The sequence below is a fragment of the Lagopus leucura genome, unplaced genomic scaffold (assembly GCF_019238085.1).
Source record: "Lagopus leucura isolate 7727_CA_CO unplaced genomic scaffold, USGS_WTPT01 Super-Scaffold_100001, whole genome shotgun sequence".
NCBI lineage: Eukaryota > Metazoa > Chordata > Aves > Galliformes > Phasianidae > Lagopus > Lagopus leucura.
In genome coordinates this window covers 43650996-43669799 of record NW_024962262.1, presented here as the reverse complement: position 1 = coordinate 43669799, position 18804 = coordinate 43650996, and the positions used below count along the sequence as shown (strand labels likewise).

Sequence of the window (18804 nt, the reverse complement as noted above, 5' to 3'; positions counted from 1 at the left end):
AGTGTTTTATCTCAAAATTATTAGTCTGCTCAAAGAGATTGAATGAAATCTAAAAATACATGTATTTTATTAACAGCGCAGATATCTCCTGGAAGATATAGGCCAAATTCTCCACAGTCATTGTCCTAAATGTGGAGCAGCTAATTGTAGCTGAAAGCAGAAGATACTCTCAATTCTCTGAGTTTTACCTTGGGTTCAGATTAGGTTTTGGCTCCTGATTTGCATGTGAGTCTCAATGTGCAATCTTTCCATTCTTGGTCTGTATTAATTTTTTGGGCCGGAGTGAAAGGGAGTTAAATAAAAGTGATCTCCTTGCTTTTTAGATCAGATGTCAAACTGAAGATACAGCCTTATCCTATGTTTCAGTGTTAATGTGATACTTTCTTTTTCAATTTCTTTAAGCGCAACGGCTTAAAAATATTTGCAAAAACTAATTTTTTGCACAGTTCTAGGATCTAAGAGACTGTTTAGTACCTTGCACAAGATTTGACCCTCCACAGTCCTTTCTGCTGTCTCCTCTGGGAGAAACAAATAAACAAAAGGCTTCTTTGCATGCTAGAGACATTAGGAAATGTATCTGGATCCATGTAGATAGTCACTGGTTTGTAGCCAGTTCTTAAGATGCAGATTTTTCTAGGTTTGAATCATAGCATTCTCTCATTAGGGCAACTCTAAATTAGTTGGAAAAAGGGGAAGAAGGAATTAGTGAGTCTGGGGAAAAGACATCTCTTTGTGAAAGCCTTAGTGAATGTGAAGTAGCTTACTTGATATAATACCATTGTTTTATATTTTATTGTTTCCTGAGCTAGGGTTAAGGTTAGAGGCTGTGAATTAGAAATATAACTGCACGGATTTTAATGCAGTCTTTCTGGCAAGTGCTCAATGATCCAGTGAAAAAATGTGGTCTTTTTTCTACTTTGTTGGTTTGGCCATCATAAGCAATGTTATTAATTATAAACCCTAAAGTAAGAGCTCTCCAACTTTGGCGACCTAGTGCTCACATTGTCTGAAGTGCTGCATTTGCCACCTCCATGGTAGTAATTAGCATGCTTTTAATGAGCTTCCACTCTGGTACTGTAACCCTCATCAGTTTACACATCTGGCAGCAGCTTGAGTATTGCAATGGCAAAGACAAAGTCAGAGATCTGTGTATTTTCTGCTATATTGAAACCAGTAAGGAAAATCTACCCCTGTCTAACTCTATCCCCAAAGGTACTGGTGCTTTTCTGCTCTTATTCACTTATGGATAATATTTATAAACATGACATAGTTTTTATGCAGAGGTTTTAAAAAGCAAGTTTAGAGCAACTGGATAAAGATAAAGGATAGATGTGGATGCATGTATTCCTAAAGGCTACTGAATGGTCGCCAGTAGCATAACTGGAAGGATTCAGTTTTAAAGATGAAGTTTACTTTCAAGATCATACTTCAGACGTAGGTAGCTGAGGGCATAGAGTTATAATTTCTGCAGTGTGGTCATGCCTGCCAGATTGCAAAAGTGTCTCCTTTGCTAGTGTCAGTATGCACTGATACCTAAAAGCTGACAATACACAACACTGTGTTAGGATTCGAGGGAGGTGTTTGGAGAAGGTGTGGGGTAAAAGTGACTGTAAAACCAAAGAACAAACAACAAACAAAAAAACACTTGACATGCAGCGAGCTGGCGTAAGTCTGTTCAGTGTGGTGTTCACTACCTTTTCATATTTCCTAGCACAGAAAGTGCCGTACACGTTTCAGCCTGCAGTGTAATTACTGGGGTGATAACATGTCTATTTTGATGGCCCTTGTTACTGAATTGGTTATATCACAATTAATTCAGCATTGCCCAAGTGAGGCGGTATGGACTGAATAGATGGAACTGGGATGACAGATCTCAGTATGTTTTGGATGGTGGCTGAAAGGACTGGGTCACCTCCCTGGCTCTCTCACCAAGTGTCAGCCTTGCTTCTGAATGGCTTTGCAGCAGCAGAAGGGGCAGATCAGCTTTTATTCTTAAGAATATTTTTTTGTAACTTTTTTTTTTATATTTGAGAGAAAGTTCTCTGAATAAAGTCCTGTCACTTTCCAGACTCTTTTTAGAAGTCTCCAAATGTGTAATATAAAGAAAAGATGTGATTTCTTCTAATAATAACTTCTATATATACTTAATATTAGGTTATTATTCGTGCTTTTTATGTTCTTCTACTGTGTGAATTACACTTTACTATGTGTCACTTTCTGTACGGAATTCTACTTTTTTTTACTTTTTATTTTTTATAATAATGCATAATACTTCCAGAGTTTTATAGTTCCCTGGGGACTTTCTGAGTATTTAAAAGATGAGCTTGCTGTCAGCCTCTGTACCTCTGCCTTTTTATTTGAAGAAACTGTTGGCATCTTAATGCGCAACCTCAGGTATAGGAACATATTCGTACAACTTTAATATGAAGCTTTTGCAAATGCATACAGGTTATGCAACATCAGTATCATTTTTCTAGGAAGCTAATAAGTAAATGGCATCACTTGGAAAACACAGGGAGTTTCTTAGGGAACAACCACAATACGAAGTTCTTAGAATTTGGTTGCTACTTTCATTCCTGGGAAAGAGGTGAGGTTGATGATGCGGTGCACCGTGGTGTTGCACCTCAAGCATGCAGAATGCCTTGCTCTGGATCTCCTGATAAGCAGGGTCCTCCCCCAAAGCTCCCATTGGCTTCAACTGGGTGCTAGCACCTAGCACTGGTGCCTAAGCTCCCTGGGCACATGTGACACTATCAGTACCCAGGTGGCAGCAAGGGACTGTATCTGGAGGAGCACTCCCACCCCACACTGAGCCAGAGGTGGGTTTCCCAGGTTGCTGGTGGGGCAGGGAGCTGGAATGAGCATGTGGGGTGACCTGTGGGAGGGGCTGGAGAGGATGGGGACACAGCGAGGAAGATGCCTGCTGGCCACCAGATGTAGTCTTAATGCCTCAAGCAGACACTACCTGTTCACAAATCCTCCTGTGGAAGGTTTCCTTGGGCTTTTGTGTGCACGCATACCTTAAAGCCAGACAAGCTTCACGGAAACTCTCTAACTTATTATTTCCTTGGGCAGTGCATTAATGCAAAATGCGTGTGTGGAAGCACCCAGACCTGCCTGATGCTTGGTGTTTCAGCAAGCATGAAGCCATTAACACAGGCCTACGTTTGTTTTGACTCTCAATATGACTAAAAACTTTTGTGGTGACCATAATGTTCACAGATGTAAAGAGGTTATTGGCTTGGAAGTGCTTTTTGGCTTGATGATTTTGGATGTTTGCCATGCCCTGGGCAGGCATAGCAGGTCCCTCAGAAAGGCTGTGATCACAGGCAGCAGAATTTTCACCCTTTTCACCCACATCCAGTTGCTCTTCTACCCTGGCAGCTCTTTGTGATGATCTGTTTCAGACGTATTCTGCTTTTTTTCATAGGTGAGTTTGAAGCTGACCTTTTGCTATGAACCTGGCTTTTTATGTACTCAGAAATAATGTCACCACAATAAAACGTCTTCATGAAGTTCTGTGTTGGAGCTTGATCTAGGGTCAGTCTTAATCATCCTGGGAATTTTGAGGCAAGTCATCCAAAGCGTTTTGCAAAGGTCTGAAGAGTGAAAAGTACTTAGTGAATGTTTTCCTCATTAAAAAAAAAAAATAAAAAAATTGGCTTGTCATAGCTCTGTGACTTGGCCCGCAGACTCCACATTTATTTGGCTGTGTTGGTCTTGGCTGTGGTGCGCGCCTTCTGCTAATCTTGCAGAGTTAATGAGTTAAGTGCAGTCACTTCACCTTGCAGCCGCAGGCGGTGAGGCAGCCATGCTCAGGCCTCATCTGCCCTGCAGCCTCCCATCAGGGCCTTGTTTGGTGGTGCTTGCTGTTGCTTGAAAAATCCATCTCTGACTGCGATGGTTCAGCCAGCAATGAGCCCTGAAGAAGTTTGCATGCTCATAAAAGAAGAGTTTTGCTATTATTATTATTTTTTTTTTTTTGTATTATTATTTTAAAGCAAGTTGTTCTCATTTCTAACAGATGCTCCACCACTTTAGTGCAGTATCTCGTTTTTGTTCAAAAGAACAAAGCAAACAAGAACTCTGTTACCTAGGGAAGGGTCTTTGGATGTTAAATGCTGCTTACTAATGTTGAATTATGCCCTTTAGTATGAATTTAGGCTTGCCTTTGGATACTTCTATGCCTTTTCCCAGTAGGTTAAAGCATACTTTATCTCTGGAAGCCTCTTTCCTCTTTAACTACATGAGTGCTGCTAATGAGTCACCTCTGAGCTGTCTCTTGGGCAAATAAGAAAGTCTTTTGGTATTGTTTTATTTCCTCAATCTCAGATAATTTCTGTAGCATTTTCTTGAGCTGGCTCCAGTCTGTCAATCCTGTCCCCAAAGGACAGGTCCTCCAGTAATGACTTCACCTCAGCTGAGCACGCAGCTTTCCTGCTCCCCTCTTGTGCTTGGCACAGCCACAGAGGTATTTGTTCCCCCTGCACTACAATTTTTGCTCCTCTCCAACTGTTCCCAAACACTGATTTGTATTTTCTTTCAGATCATTGATAAAGATACCAAGCAGTACTGTGTCAGAAACCAGATCCCAGTAGCCTCCATTAAAAAGGCTGCTGTTGGATAATGAATCCCACTCCCACTCTGATTGAGGAATGTTATTCATGTGTGTGAATGCATTGCCAGCTTTTTAAAAATCAATTTAGCATTGGGTGCATTGATTCTGTGGAAGAGCTTTTAAAAAGTCATGATTTCTCACTGTGTGTGAATCTCCATGCCTAGTGGAAGTTCATCGTGGGACAGTAGGCGTCTTCCATTGGTTATCTGACAGAAAACGGTAGCAACTATTCTGAACAAGACCTACTTCCTGTAAAAGCACATGGATTAGAATTAATTATGCCTTCAGCTTCTAGTTAAGGGTATAACTTGAATCACTAGATTTGGAACCAAATGGAAGGAACCAATTCTATTATTGGTATTATAAATTTTTTTTTGCGTTATACTTCAGAGGGCTTGAGACTGAGGTTTATAATATGTAGGATTTATTTGTTTCCTTCCAACTTTTATCCATAAATTTGGGAGTGTGTGAAATGATGATCTGCAGTTTACTGACAGAGCCATTCCTGAGTGTCTGCCTTTTCTTTAGTCCTAAATTCATGTCCTCAAAAAAGTGACGTGACTTATTACGGGTTTTTAAAAACTGTTTGTGTGTGTTCTTTTTCCCCTGAGTTCTCTCTTCTGTCTTCTCACTGCTAGAGAGCTTGACAGACTGTTTTAGCATTACTGATTGCAGTAACACACCAACCAAAATTCATCTGTGAAGCACAACCATAGTGCTGATTTCAAAAGCTTTAAAAAAGGCGTTCCATCTGGAGCATCTAAAGCTATAGTGTGGTTTGTTTTAGAGTGTGAAAATTGAAACACTCCAGTCTCAGAACCCAGAAGTAGGATTGTTTTTGATGTATTATGTACTCAACAGTTGTTTTCCAACACTTTTCTTTTTCCAGTTACCATTATAATTCATAAATAATTGAGGATGCCATTCCATGCCTTAATCTTTTCAATTTTGTTACTTTTCCTTACCCTGTGTTAAACTGTCTTGAGTGAAAAGAAAATTTATGGTGACGATGATAAGCAGCTCTGACTTTGACACCGCTCCAGATATTCTTATTATTTGAGACATTTATTATTTCCGTTCTTTTGTCTAATTACATGGTTTGCAGTTACATACTCTGTTTAACAGACTAATAAAGTGAATTTCTGTAGTATTTTTCCATCCATGGATGTGAAAGTGCTTTCCTGACATCCCCTGCAGATGGAGAAGGCACTGTTATTCTGATCCTAGCAAAGGTGGAAATTAGTTACTGACAGGACAGGCGTGTGATTTACTCGACAGGGGAAAGTGGTTCATTACCTTTGTTTTTCCATTAATGTCCAAGTCTATGACCTAGCCAATGCACTGCAGAAAGTCTCTGCTTCCTGTGTGTAGATGAGAGCTGAAGAAATGATGCCAATGCCAAAGCAGCTTAGCTAGCAGATTTGCGGTTTCCAAAGGCTTTAGTCTCATTAGAAGGCTGTCGTATGTGCTGCAGGTCTCACTGGGAGTTTTGTGCACCACAAAGTTGCAAAATCCAGCTGGTTGGATCTTTGTGCCCCTCCACGCTTGTGGCCACTGCCGTTCTCACATCAAGCAGTCCATAGGTGTGTCTGCAAACATCTGCCTAAGATTAGAGGAAAGGGATGAAGGGCTTTTGGGTAAGAAAAGGATTTCAGTGTCATTAGACACCTTGAATCACTGTCGTGTTAGCTAATAATTTTTTTTGGCAGGACAAATATTTGAACAGTTGAGATTTCTGTGGCTTTACCAAGTCTGCTTGCCATGCATTTCAACCTGAAGGAGTAAATCCTTAAGCCAAAATGAATCTAGGACATGGCTGTAGAGCATAACGGTGCATCAGGTGTAGTGTGGTATGCTTCTGTGAGTCGAGCTGACTGTAACACACGGTGAAAATACAGTTTTGTGTTTGCAGTGCTCTAGATTTATATGTGTGGAGTTTGAAAACCAGATAATTTGGCAAACAAAGCTGAGGATGCATTCAGCTGCCCCGTGTCCCCAAGCCTGTGTGGACTTTGAGTATGCTGTGAAGGGAGGAGACTGACAGCTGAAATTCAGGTGATGGCAAAGATCTTGCATAACTGTTAAAGAATTGCACATTAGTTGTTAAGCACTTCCCCAGCCTGCAACAAGTTCTATGATTTACTCTGCTAAGAACAAGGAATTGAAGCTGGGAATCTGATCACCATTCAGTGCTTTGTGACCAGGATGAAGCCTGGCTTTCTGGAAGGTCTGCAATTACAAAATGAGCTTAAAGCCAAAATTTGAGATGCATAGAAAGAGAGCAATGAGCAAGTTTCCTTCAAAGTTTCTCGCTTGAGCCATGAGGTTGTTGGAGAATGAGAAGATGTATTTAAGCAGTGTGTTTTACGCAAGTTAGTGGCAACAAGGCACTAGCATTTTTTACAGCCAGAGCTGCTGAGCCTCTGCCTGTCTCTGTGCAAAGTTTCTCTGTCTCTTATTTCTTAATGTGAACCAAAGGTACAGGGAAGACACCTGTGACGTGAGAAATTCAGCTCCAGCATGAGCAGGAGCAGCACACATTCCAGCCATATGGAGATTTTTGCTGGCTCTGCAACTTTCCTCACTGACTTCTATGGTTTGGCTTTACTGGATGAGTGGCTGCATGCCTTGTTGCAAGCCTGTGTCTCCTTCAGCAGCATCTTCTCTGTGGATGCTTGCTGCAAGTGTCTTGGGGTACATAAGGGATGCTCTCAGTTTTGAATGTGATAGTAATGCAGGAAAACAACAAATGAGGTGATACTGGTTTCCATGCAAGTTGTTTTCTTTCTTTCTAAAATACAGAGAATGTAGATTTTTGTCAACAGAATATCCATCTAAGCAGACCTCCTTTTTAGAAGCACCAAGAATGGAGGAAAAATATAGTTTTCATTTAAAATCAAGTGTGTAGTTCATACAGGCAGAATATCAAGGTGTTTCATATTGGACAATGCTGTCCACGTATGCACGATGAAGAAATAACTTGCAGTGTCATCTGCATGGCTTTCCATTTTAGTGGACTCTCCGAAAAGATCATCTTCTGCTAAAGATGGTTGCTCTGACTTAACTTGGTGTTTTTCTAAGTAATTTCAGTGTTTTTCATGCTGTCTGCAAATTTGGCCATCCTCATAAAAGCAGCCTTGATGAAGGAAGGGGTTGATGTTACTCATTGATGAAGGGATGATTGTCCTTTTCCTCTGCCTTTCACTAGAAGAACAGTGTAAGATTCCACTTGGAAGCATTTTAAATGCAGACTTTCTTTTGAGAGGTGGAAACTTTCAAACCGATATTCTCAACTCTGGCTATGAATGAATGGTTAGCGCTGCAATTTTTTTCTTGTGGCTGGTGTAGAAAAGTCATTGAGGGGAAGGAAGGTCAGTGATTTGAGAGGAATGTCATGACCTCTGTTCCAAACTTCAGTGAAAAAATACGAGGAGTACTCCCTAAACTGCCAGAAGCACCTGTGGATAAGTGGTGGCAGTGGTAGTTAAGCTGTCATTCATGAAAACTGAGGAAAGGCAGAGGGATGGCTGTTTACTTTAAACATCTTGGGGAAAGAGAGGATTTCCATGACAACGCAGAGTTCAATGCTAGCAGTGTATGATAACAACAAAGAAAGTCTGTTTAAAGTGATCTTGCTGAGTCTCCTGACAGCTCCTCTGTCATCTAAACATTTTAGTTTAGGATGTTTAGCAGGACATGTATGGAAAGAGTTAGGAGAAAATGTTTGAATCAGTAGAAATGTGCTATAGCATCAGTACCGTGTTAACTGATAATTCATCGGATTAAGAATTTTGGTCACTGGTTTGCAGTCTGATTGTGCCTTCAAAAATCCTTTGCAGAAGGCAATAATTGCTCTTGGGACAGGTCCAGGTCCAGAGGAGAGCAATTAGGATGGTCAGAGGGCTGGAGCACTTCTCCTATGAAGAAAGGTTGAGGGAACTGGGCTTGTTTAGCTTGGAGAAGAGAAGGCTCTGGGGAGACCTCATTGTGGCCTTCCAATATTTGAAGGGAGTGGTTAAACAGGAGCGAGTACAACTATTTACATGGATTGACAGTGATAGGACAAGGGGGAACGGTTTTAAACTAAGACAGGAGGTTTAGGTTAGATACTAGGAGGAAGTTTTTCACACAGAGGGTGGTGACACACTGGAACAGGTTGCCCAAGGAGGTTGTGGATGCCCCATGCCTGGAGGCATTCAAGGCCAGGCTGGATGTGGCTCTGGGCAGCCTGGTCTGCTGGTTGGTGACCCTGCACATAGCAGGGCAGTTGAAACCAGATGATCATTGTGGTCTTTTTCAACCCAGGCCATTCTATGATTCTATGAAATGCTTGCTTCACAGAGATGTTGTGACATTTGTGTCCCACTGCTGTCAGGTTGTAGACACTCTGCAAAATGAGCACTGTTTAAAAAAGTTAGCAGTTCCCAGGCCTGTTTGCATGGTTGTTCAGAAGATACTACAGTGTCATGTCCTGGGAAATAATGCCAAAGTATCCAGGAAGCTACTCACTGCAGAGTGGTGCACATTGTTTGTCCTGCCTCATCTCAGCCATTTGCTGTGTGGGACCAGCTCTTTTATAGGAAGGGTGACAATACGTCTGACCCGTGCAGTTCAGTTTCGTTATCCACTGGCAGTGTTAATTAACAGGATGGGAAGCCATGGGTGTTTAATGTTTTGGAGGGCTGATAGGAGTGAGCCAAGGCATGGACAGTGCTCATCAAGTGCAGTGTTGTTGTGTCAGTGTTTGTGCATGCTATTATTTTCAGCACCCAGAGTGAAGGAGTGTGGGGGGAATATCTCTTGTAGACCGCAGTGAACATCTCTCATGCCCATATTAATTACAGGAGATGTAGTGAAGACTGGAGACTTCAAAATGATTAACGTGTGTGGGCAGACTTGCTATACATGCAAGATACCTCATTTCTTGCAGGCTGTCCACAGTTCTCTCTCTCCAAACCTTCTTCCTGCAGTTGCTCTCCCCATTTTACTTGTTTCACCTTCACATCGCTGCCAGCAACATGCACAGTGTCAATCTGAGTCAAATACAGGGGAGGGCTGCTCGTCTGTAACACACTTAGCCATCATCAGATCATTTCCATGGTTGGACAGCTGAATAGTAAAGATATTGTCAAGTTTTTGCCCACCCTTTGTTTTATTTGCCTTCTTCTCAGGCAGAGACTCACTGGAGGGTGAAGGGTGACTGCTCTTCCTTCCCCATGGCTGGCATATGCAGAGCCATGCAGCCACTCTCGCCTTCGCTGCCCACCAGGTGCCTGTTGCATCTGACCCCGGCCTCACTCTCCTCTTCCTTTTCTTTTCCTCGTTCCTATCTGCCACTTCATTTTAATAGCCTGGTGTAACTGGCCAAGACCAGCAACGTGACTGTAATACAAAGACAAATTATAAGCAGCGCTTTCAGCTTTCTGCTCATGAAGTTTGCCAGGTCTCGCTGAGACAGATAAGGCTGTATTAACTAGCTTTAATGACATTTCCCACATACTCCTTGGCAAGAAAGAGAGATGCCCAGGGAGAAGCAGAAATTTCTTTCTTAGTGATTCTTTTTCCCTTTATGCTCGAACTTAAAAGAGTTTCAAAAATAACTTAAGATCATCTGCAATTCTTTATTTATTTCCCCAAAGAAATGTAATGTCTTCAAATACCATTTGAAGTGTGATATATGGGTGTGTAGATACAGTGATGTATGGATTCTCCTTTAAAGAAGAATGACAGTGAAAATAAGATGCTGAGGATTTTTGTGTCTTCAGCAGACTTTAATTATTTTATGTTACTTTTATTTGTAAATATATTAGCAGCTTTGTTTGTATGTACATTGCTTGCTTTGTAGACTTTGATATAAAAATCCCAAACTGAAATTGGTAGGGCACTTACTCATCTTCCTGTTCTCTGACTGAGAGCAAGCAGTTGGAAAAAAAAAATGGTTTAGATCAACCCAAAGTGATTCTTTCTTGCTCAAAAATAAAAAAGAAAGAAAGAAAGAAAAAGAAAAAAAATGCCTCTTGTTCCAGTGTTTCCTCTTTCTCTGTGTCACGTTTCATCTTCAAGCTCTGCAATAAAAGCAAATGAGATAAAAGCGCAGGTTAGAAAACCAGTGAGGAAGGGTGAACCCATTGCCTTTTTACACAGTTGCAGATAATTATACCACTAACCCAAGATGCAAGAGGCTCAATTCCCTTTACTGCCTGGAGGCGCTTGAACCTATTTCCAGGAACAGTTCCTATAAGTGTGAAGGGGAACAGCCGATCCCAGAATACTCTCTTTCCTTGCCGATGCTGTTCCCATTTTGCACAGCCTACTTAAATATTCATTAAACAAGGAACGAGTTCCCTGTGATGGAGCTGGGTGTAGAGCAGTGCCCAGGGAGCCGTGGTCCAGAGCTCATCAGCCTGCCGCTAAATAGGCACTGAGATTGCATGGGGCCTGCAGCACACCTCAGCCACAGGTTGTCCCACTTAAGAGACCACAGCTAATGAACCTCCCTGTGCCCGCAGGCTTCTTGTCTGCCTCTGAGCTGGCTTGGGACCCATTAATACCCAACCACGTTATAACTGTGCAGGGACACAGGAAGAGCGATGGCTTTTCCTGGCTGTGGGGCCTGCAGCCGGGGGTAGCAAGTCCCAACTCAGACACTGGACATCAGAGCTGGGAGACCCAGCTTTTGTACAAAAAGTGCCTTTTCCTCTCTTTCCTCTCCCCTCTTTTAGGAAACGATTCCTTTGCTTTCCTCATTTTTTTTTTTTATATACAGCAGCACATCAAAGCATTCTGAAAACAATGCTATGAAAAACCTCTTTTTTGGGTCATTTTCCTTTAAGGCACCTTGAAACTTCATTTCCTGCTAAATTACCACGTGTCCTAACTCTAATTAACTGGTTAGCACTGCAACAGTGATCAAGGACTTTGAAACACACTGGGTAGGAGACATCTCCCCCAGCTTTATCAGCCCATTATATCATTCAGGTTTAACCTTATCTTTGCTCTTCTCTTAATAACTCTTTATCTGCTTTCCACATAAGTACCTAGCCCCCTCTATCCATGCAGTTTCTTTTACCTGGGGTAAAAATCATGGAAGATACCATCTTACTACCTCTTAGGTTCGTTATAGGCATGAGCACATCATTACTACTGGCTACTCTTGCTGGGCAGGCGGTCACTTATGTCTGTCAGGACCACATCTTCATATTTGGACCCTATGCACATGCCTCTTCTTCATGCCCCAATCCCAGTTTCTCTCCATTTGCCTTCCGCTTTGCCTGACGTGTTTGAATCTTGCTTTGTTCCCTGATTCAAGAGCTAAAAGGAAACCGATCCCTCCTGTGGAGTTCCAGATGTTATGCCAGTAAAAATATCTTGTAGTATGTTTCTTTTTACATGCACTTAACACAGCAAGTTATTAGATTTGTGTTTTGATATAATTTGTAATTCCTCTGGAAAAAACAATGGTTGTCATTCTCATTTGTAGATATCTAAATGCATATACAAAGCTTATAGGCACAGTAGCTAGTACAAATAAGCCAAAATAAAATATCTGTATGTCATTATTATGAGAAATTTTCTGAACTCTTATAGTAGTACCAGTTCTATCCATACTAACATGTGTTTTGTCCTTTGATTTGACATCACTGTCAGGGTAATGTTAGAAAAATAACTGCTGCAACGTAATTTAAGGAAAATAATCAGTGTTGTTCAAATACAGAATATTTTCTTTCTGCTCCTTTGAAACTCACTGAAACAATGGCTCCATGCAAAAGCAAAAATTTAATTTCCCACAATACAAACTGTATACAGTGACGTCTTCAAAAATATGGGTTTTTTTCTTCAATGTAATATTTGATGAAATAATTAAATGAATTAAAACTAAATGCACGGGTTCATAAAGTATGTTATTATCAATTTTATTATGCAAGCAAAAACATCTTTGATAAATAAAGTGAGTCTTCTTTCAGTCAATTTTATGTAAAATAAGATATAGCAAAATCAGACTTAGGGTGTTCAGAAGCTTCAACTCAAGTCAATGGAGCCACCTACAGATTTGACCCTGAATATCTGATAAGATATACAGCCTGAAGCTTCAGAAGTATTTATGTTAGACATGTGTGTGTCTTGCAAGTCACATTTTGTACAAAAATGCACTGCACTGGAGGAGCAGATTTTTAGAATTCTTCCATGCTGAGGCACCAAATTTTCAGATAACAAAGTCCCATGTAATGTAGGTTTACAGCAGTGTGACATGACTGTGTAGTCTGGAGAAGAGGAGGCTCAGGGGAGGCCTGATTTCTCTCTACAGCTCCCTGAAAGGAAGTTGTGGCAAGGTAGGGGTTCACCCTCTTTTCCCAGGCAACAATGATAAGGTGAGAGAGAACAGCCCTAAGTTGCATCAGAGCAGGTTCAGTTTGGATATAAGGAAACATTTCTTCTCAGAAGGAGCACAGGCACAGGCTGCCCGGGGAGTTGTTGGAGTGCAAGAACCGTGTGGATGTGGCACTGAAGGACAGTGGACATGGTGGGGGCGGGCTGGTTGGACATGATGATCTAAGAGGTCTTTTCCAACCTTAATGATTCTGTTGTTCTATAAGAAGATATGCACAACGTGTGAGAGTGTCTTTAATAGCATTAGGTGCTCTACAGTGCTGTTTACTTATGAAAGCCTGGATCTAATGCTACACAAGACATTCATTCTGTATTTGGTTTTGCATTGTAGGGTGGCACTGAACCAAACCTGGTGCTTTCATACCCCAAGAGATTTTGCTTACTGGGAAATGAGACCTATTGCCTTCCACATGACTTGTCTGCAGATAGGACAGTCTTTAAAAACAACACCAACGTTTTAATAGTTTCATGGTCGTTTTCCCTCTGTTTGTTCATCCATGTTGCATTGGACCCATTTCAGAGGAGGATGTTGGTCCCTCTCCCTGTGTCCTTCGGTAATGAGCTGCTTTCTGAATTGAGCTCTTGGGTAAGGCCTTCTGCTCGGAGCCTGGGTGCCAAGGAGCACTTGTGTCCCAGCATGCAGCAGATGGGAGAGAGTGGTTTTCTGGCCTGCCTCATCAAGAGGACCCTACGCCAAGGCGTAATTGTGCTGATTTGTACATGGATCCTAGCCCCGTGTTTGGTGTTGAGGCGGCATCTTCAAAAGGGTCAAGGCTGTAGTGCGGCCAGCCAGCTGGGTAAGGTTGGTAGTTAGCAAACCAAAACATCCCCTGGATCCCCTGATCACAGTTTCACAGAATCACAGAATGTTCTGGGTTGGAAGGGCCCTCAGGGATCATGAATCTCCAATCCCCCAGTCACAGGTAGAGCCACCAACCTCCCCATTTAATACTAGACCAGGCTGCTTAGAGCCCCATCCAATCTGGCCTTGAACACCTCCAGGCATCCACAACATGTTCCAGCACCTTACTTCTCTCATAGTCTGGAACTTCCCCCTGACATCCAACCTAAATCTTCCTCCCTCCACTTAAAATCATTTCCCTGTTTCATCATTTCAATGAAGATACCACAGGAGCTCCTTGGCCCCTCTGCTCCCTTCTCCTTACATCTCCATGCATTGTTACTCCCACAGGAGAACGTTCACCTTGAAAATGGTGGAGCGTCCATGTAGAGTGGCCGGGATGGAAGGAGAGAAGCTGCTCTGTTGCATGCACTGGGGGGCTGGATGCACCCATCAGTGACATGATGGCATTTTTAATAACTCTTAAATTACTTCTCTTCCTATCTCTTTTTCAAATTGAAGCAGGATTTAAGATTGCGAAGAGTTAGCTATGACAGCAAAGAGGAATTTGGCTGAAAGATCTGTAGTAAAGCTACGTACAGCCACGTTTGCTGCAGCTTGCCTGCAACTTGCCAGTGGATGGGAAGGGAAGCATTGCAGCTCAGCTGGGTTCCTGGGATTCAGCCACTTTGTGTGAAAGGGCCTCTGTGGATGTGTTACTTCTTGGTGTACTGCCAATAGTTTAGCTCTCATCAACTGAAAACAGAGCATCTGTGAGGGAAGGTGTTCCCCTGGCAGCTTTGCTTGCCCTAACTCCTTCAATTTTTTCTTCCCGGTGAAGAATTACAAAGAAAAAAAAAAATCATAGCTCTTTTACCTCTGAAATCTTGTTATTTACACATGTGTATTCAATTTTTGCCCATCTAAAATCCAAACGTGTTTCCTACATTTATAAACAACGTTCCTACATTTGTAAAAAAAAAAACAGGTCTCTATATATTTTATTTAAAACAGACAGACCTTGCTATCTTTGACATGCCCATGACACAGATGCCACTCAGAATTTTAAGAAAAGCCTGGAAGAGCTGGTAAGCTTACGGTATAACCAAAGCTCACTTAGCACCTGTCTGGGGGAAACCAAGCAGAGAACAAAATCCATAGCCTGTGCCTGACAATAGCTAGTTTTATTTATGAAGCAGATCTAGCACTGAAGGTGGTCACTTTAATTGCAGAGCTGCAAGGGGACGAAGTCAAAAGAGTAGCATCTGCTACTGGAAATGAGTAGCCCACAGACCTGATACTCTCCCAATGCTATTTGCAGGTGCTGTGTGAGTGCTGCTCTATGTGGAGGTTGCTGTGATGATTTGCCCAGAGGCTGCAAAGCTGGGCATAGCTGTGGAGAGGTGCATGTAAATGAGAAAAGATGTACATACTTTTGGCAAACATTCTCTGAAGAACTGCTGCTAATTTTCTGACCATGAGGAGCCCAGGGATCTGTGGGACTATAGCTTATCAACAGATGAAACCAGAGATAAACTAACCCATTGGCCAAGCCAGCCTGATCCTATTCCCCTAGACACTTCAGACTGGCTTTTCTTTCCTGCACTAGAGGCAGTCTGAGCACGTCGGAGCTTTGTTGGATGCTAAATGTATAGTCAATACGCTAACTGTCCCCAGCAATCTGAAGTGTGCTTACATTAGAAGGAATTTGCTTGTTCTGTCTGAAGCACGATGCTCTGACAGCCCATCGCCTAATAGATTTCTCATTTTTAAAAGAAGCATGAAGGCTGTGTTAATTTCTTACCCCTTTGTATAAACGTTGTCAGTTGGCAAGGAAAAAAATAAAAGAAAGAAAGAATGTAAAAAGCCAACCTTTGGATTTATGAACATTTTTCACTTGCTTCCAGTTGTGTAAGAGGAGGAGGAGCTGAGCAGTGTGGAGCATGGCTGGATGTGCCAGGCTCCTGGTGTACTTGGTGGCCGTTGTGCCTGAGTTCCTCCAGGGAAGCCCAAATCGGCTTCAGCATAACATAGGCTTCTGTCCAATCAGTCCAGATTGGCAAATTTCAGTCCAGATGGTTATGATAGATACGGTACCCTTTCTCTTAATCTTGACTAAATAAGTTTTGACAAAAGCCTGTGAATTAAGTGGGCTAAGAGCAGTGATGACTGCATGAATTTCACATTTCTGTCTAGTCCATCTGCCAGGCTTGAGAAGAGGGAAGGCAGGAAAACCATTTCAGTATAAATGAGGGTATCTGAATTGCTCAAATTCAATTAGTGAACAGGCAGGACGTTTCTCTGCTATTACTACTATTAAAAACATTTTCTTTGCCAAAATGCACGTCGAGCAGTAAATCTTTCCTTTTCAGAGCTGCCATCCATTTGGACCCTTTGTCCCACATTTACATGGAAATTTTACTCCGCTTGAACAGAAAGCTTTCTTCTCTCAGTCTGCAAGCTGCGTTAATTGTCAGTAACATGAACAGAAATTCTGTGGCATTAAATCATCAAAACTGAACATGATTAATCACCTGCCCTCTTGTTGTAAGAAGTTTGGCACCGTGTGTTTTATCTGTCAGCGAGATGACTGTTTATATTATTTGGGGGTAACTGGCATAATAGCCTCAAGTATAATTGCTTATATGAATGCACACAATTAAAAGTGTTTTCCGTGAGGGTTTTGTGCTTGAAACAAACTTCAGTGAACAATTTACTCGCCAGGATGGAGAGGACTGTGTGCTTCACATGATGCCGTAGTGCAGCTCTGCTTGCTGACTGTGACCTGATTTCTGCAGCAAGTGCCTTTTGTAATAAAGGTAATAAAGGTATATAAAACACTATCTTACTGGTCCTGCCCACTTCCTCATAAGGAGCAGGCTCACACTAACTGGCTCATATCCTAACTGTCTTGTGGACTTCATTCCCATGAACCCTCTGTGACTGCTGCTCTTGTCCCCATACAGGTTTTTATTCACGGTTTCCATCAGGACTGCTGCTGCCCTCCACTTTTCTTCATCTCATGCCATTCTATTTAGTTTCTTTAGTACAAGTGTAAGTGCTGATCACAAGCAAGATCACAGGACTCTTGAGGCACAGTGTGTGCGCATCATCCTCCAGGGAGACATTTTGAGTAGAGTTCAGCAGATCATTTCAACCTATCCCTGCATAATGGGGGGGGAAAAAAGGGAAAAAAATATAATGCATTCTGGTCTTTATGCATAGTTAAAAACGTTAGTTCAAATGGATATTAATAATAAGCTAGAAGTACTTAAGCTGTGCACTGATAATTAGGAGGATGAAAGTGGGGAAGCAATTTACATTCTTTATCCAATAGTGGCATTTTAGCTGCAAAGCTGAATACTTTTCATGTTTAAGGTTGATTTTCACACTTTTGGCAAACTGAGGTCACACTAGTAAAACATTAAGTTGGATGTGCTGTAAATATGATGTTTCCTGCAAGTCTTCAAAATGTCATATGTGTTCCAGTGCTCATGCTAAAGCTTATTTTCCATAGTTGGGCTTTTCAAACGTAGCGCATTAATTTGCCTGCTGAAAGTTTTTGAATCCCCTCTGACGTGGTTTAACCCAGCAGGTGGCTCGGCACCACGCAGTTGTTTGCTCTCTGCCCTCCTTCCCAGTGGGATGGAGGAGAGAATAGGGAAAAAAAAAACAACAAGAATTTGTGGGTTGAGATAAAACCATTCACTAAGATAGAGGAAAGGGGAAGGATAATAGATCAGATTATATATATATATATGTATGTATATATATGAATGTATATGACAAGTGATGTACAAGCAATTGCTCACCACCCCTGAACCAATGCCCAGCTAGCCCCCAAGCAGTGGAAGAGAGCAAGATGTACTCCACCCCCCTTCAAAACTCCTTCTGCATGTTGTCATATGGTACTGAATATCCCTTTGGCCAGTTTAAATCAGCTATCCTGATTCTGTTCCCTCCCAGCTCCTTGTGCCCTTCACTGGGAATGGCCTTGGCTCTGCACAGCACTGCTTAGCAGCAGTCATAAACACCAGTTTGGTACCAACCTTGTTTTTCTCCTAGAACCAAAGCATAGCATCATACCAGACATGAGAAGGAAACAATTGCGTCCCAGCTGAAACTAGGGCACGTTCCTATCAAATGCTTTGAGAAAGTAACAACTTTAAAGTATCTGCCTCCAGAAGACTGAATTTTGACTGTCCTTTCTCTGGACTTCTGTTTTTCAGTAGTTGAATCCCCTCACTGGACAAAATGCTATCAACTAACGAATGTTAGACATGAAATGAAATGAATGAAAGACACCGAGTCCTCACTGTCTTTTTCACTCTTCAGAGATGCATGAAAAAATACGTAAATAAAGGTGCTAAGCAGTCTTTTAAGCCATCACTTGCTAATGTATGCTTTTTAAAATTAAATTGGGGATATCAGAAACTAAGTTATAAGGATGTTTCTTCACCATCAGTCTGTCTGAGCTAGTTGATATCTTAATGGACATTAATATAGAAGTTAAAATAAGAAGAACTTGGTAAGCAGTTTATTACAACCTGTGCAGTTGTTTTTTGTTGCTCTGGGATAGTAGACAACAAGAACAAAAGATGAAAGTTCAACATTTGTTTAAAAAGGTTGGTTTGAAAATAAAATCAGGAGATGGCAGGCTCTAACTGTGTGTTCCCTCTAGAGCTGATATTATATTCTGATTCTGATATTCTGATATTACTTGTTGTGCTCTTGTTTCACAGAATGGTCTTTGTGTATGATCCTACTATTTTTATTGAACACATACGAAAAAATCCCAGCATACAATTCTTTTTTCTTGATAGCACATTCTGCCTTTCAAACACCACTTGTAATAATGAGGTAATCTTTATTAGGTTTAAAAATCATAGAATCATAGAATGTTTGGGTTGGAAGGGACATTTAAGATCATCTAGTTCCAAGCTCTCTGCTATCAGCA

General features: G+C 41.6%; 1 protein-coding gene across 1 annotated transcript in view; it reads left to right on the top strand.

The window, feature by feature from the left end:
* Positions 1 to 18804, top strand: part of SH3RF3 (SH3 domain containing ring finger 3) — a gene marked incomplete at its 5' end in the record, with an annotated part of 235066 nt that overhangs the window by 53109 nt on the left and 163153 nt on the right. The window lies entirely within an intron of this gene.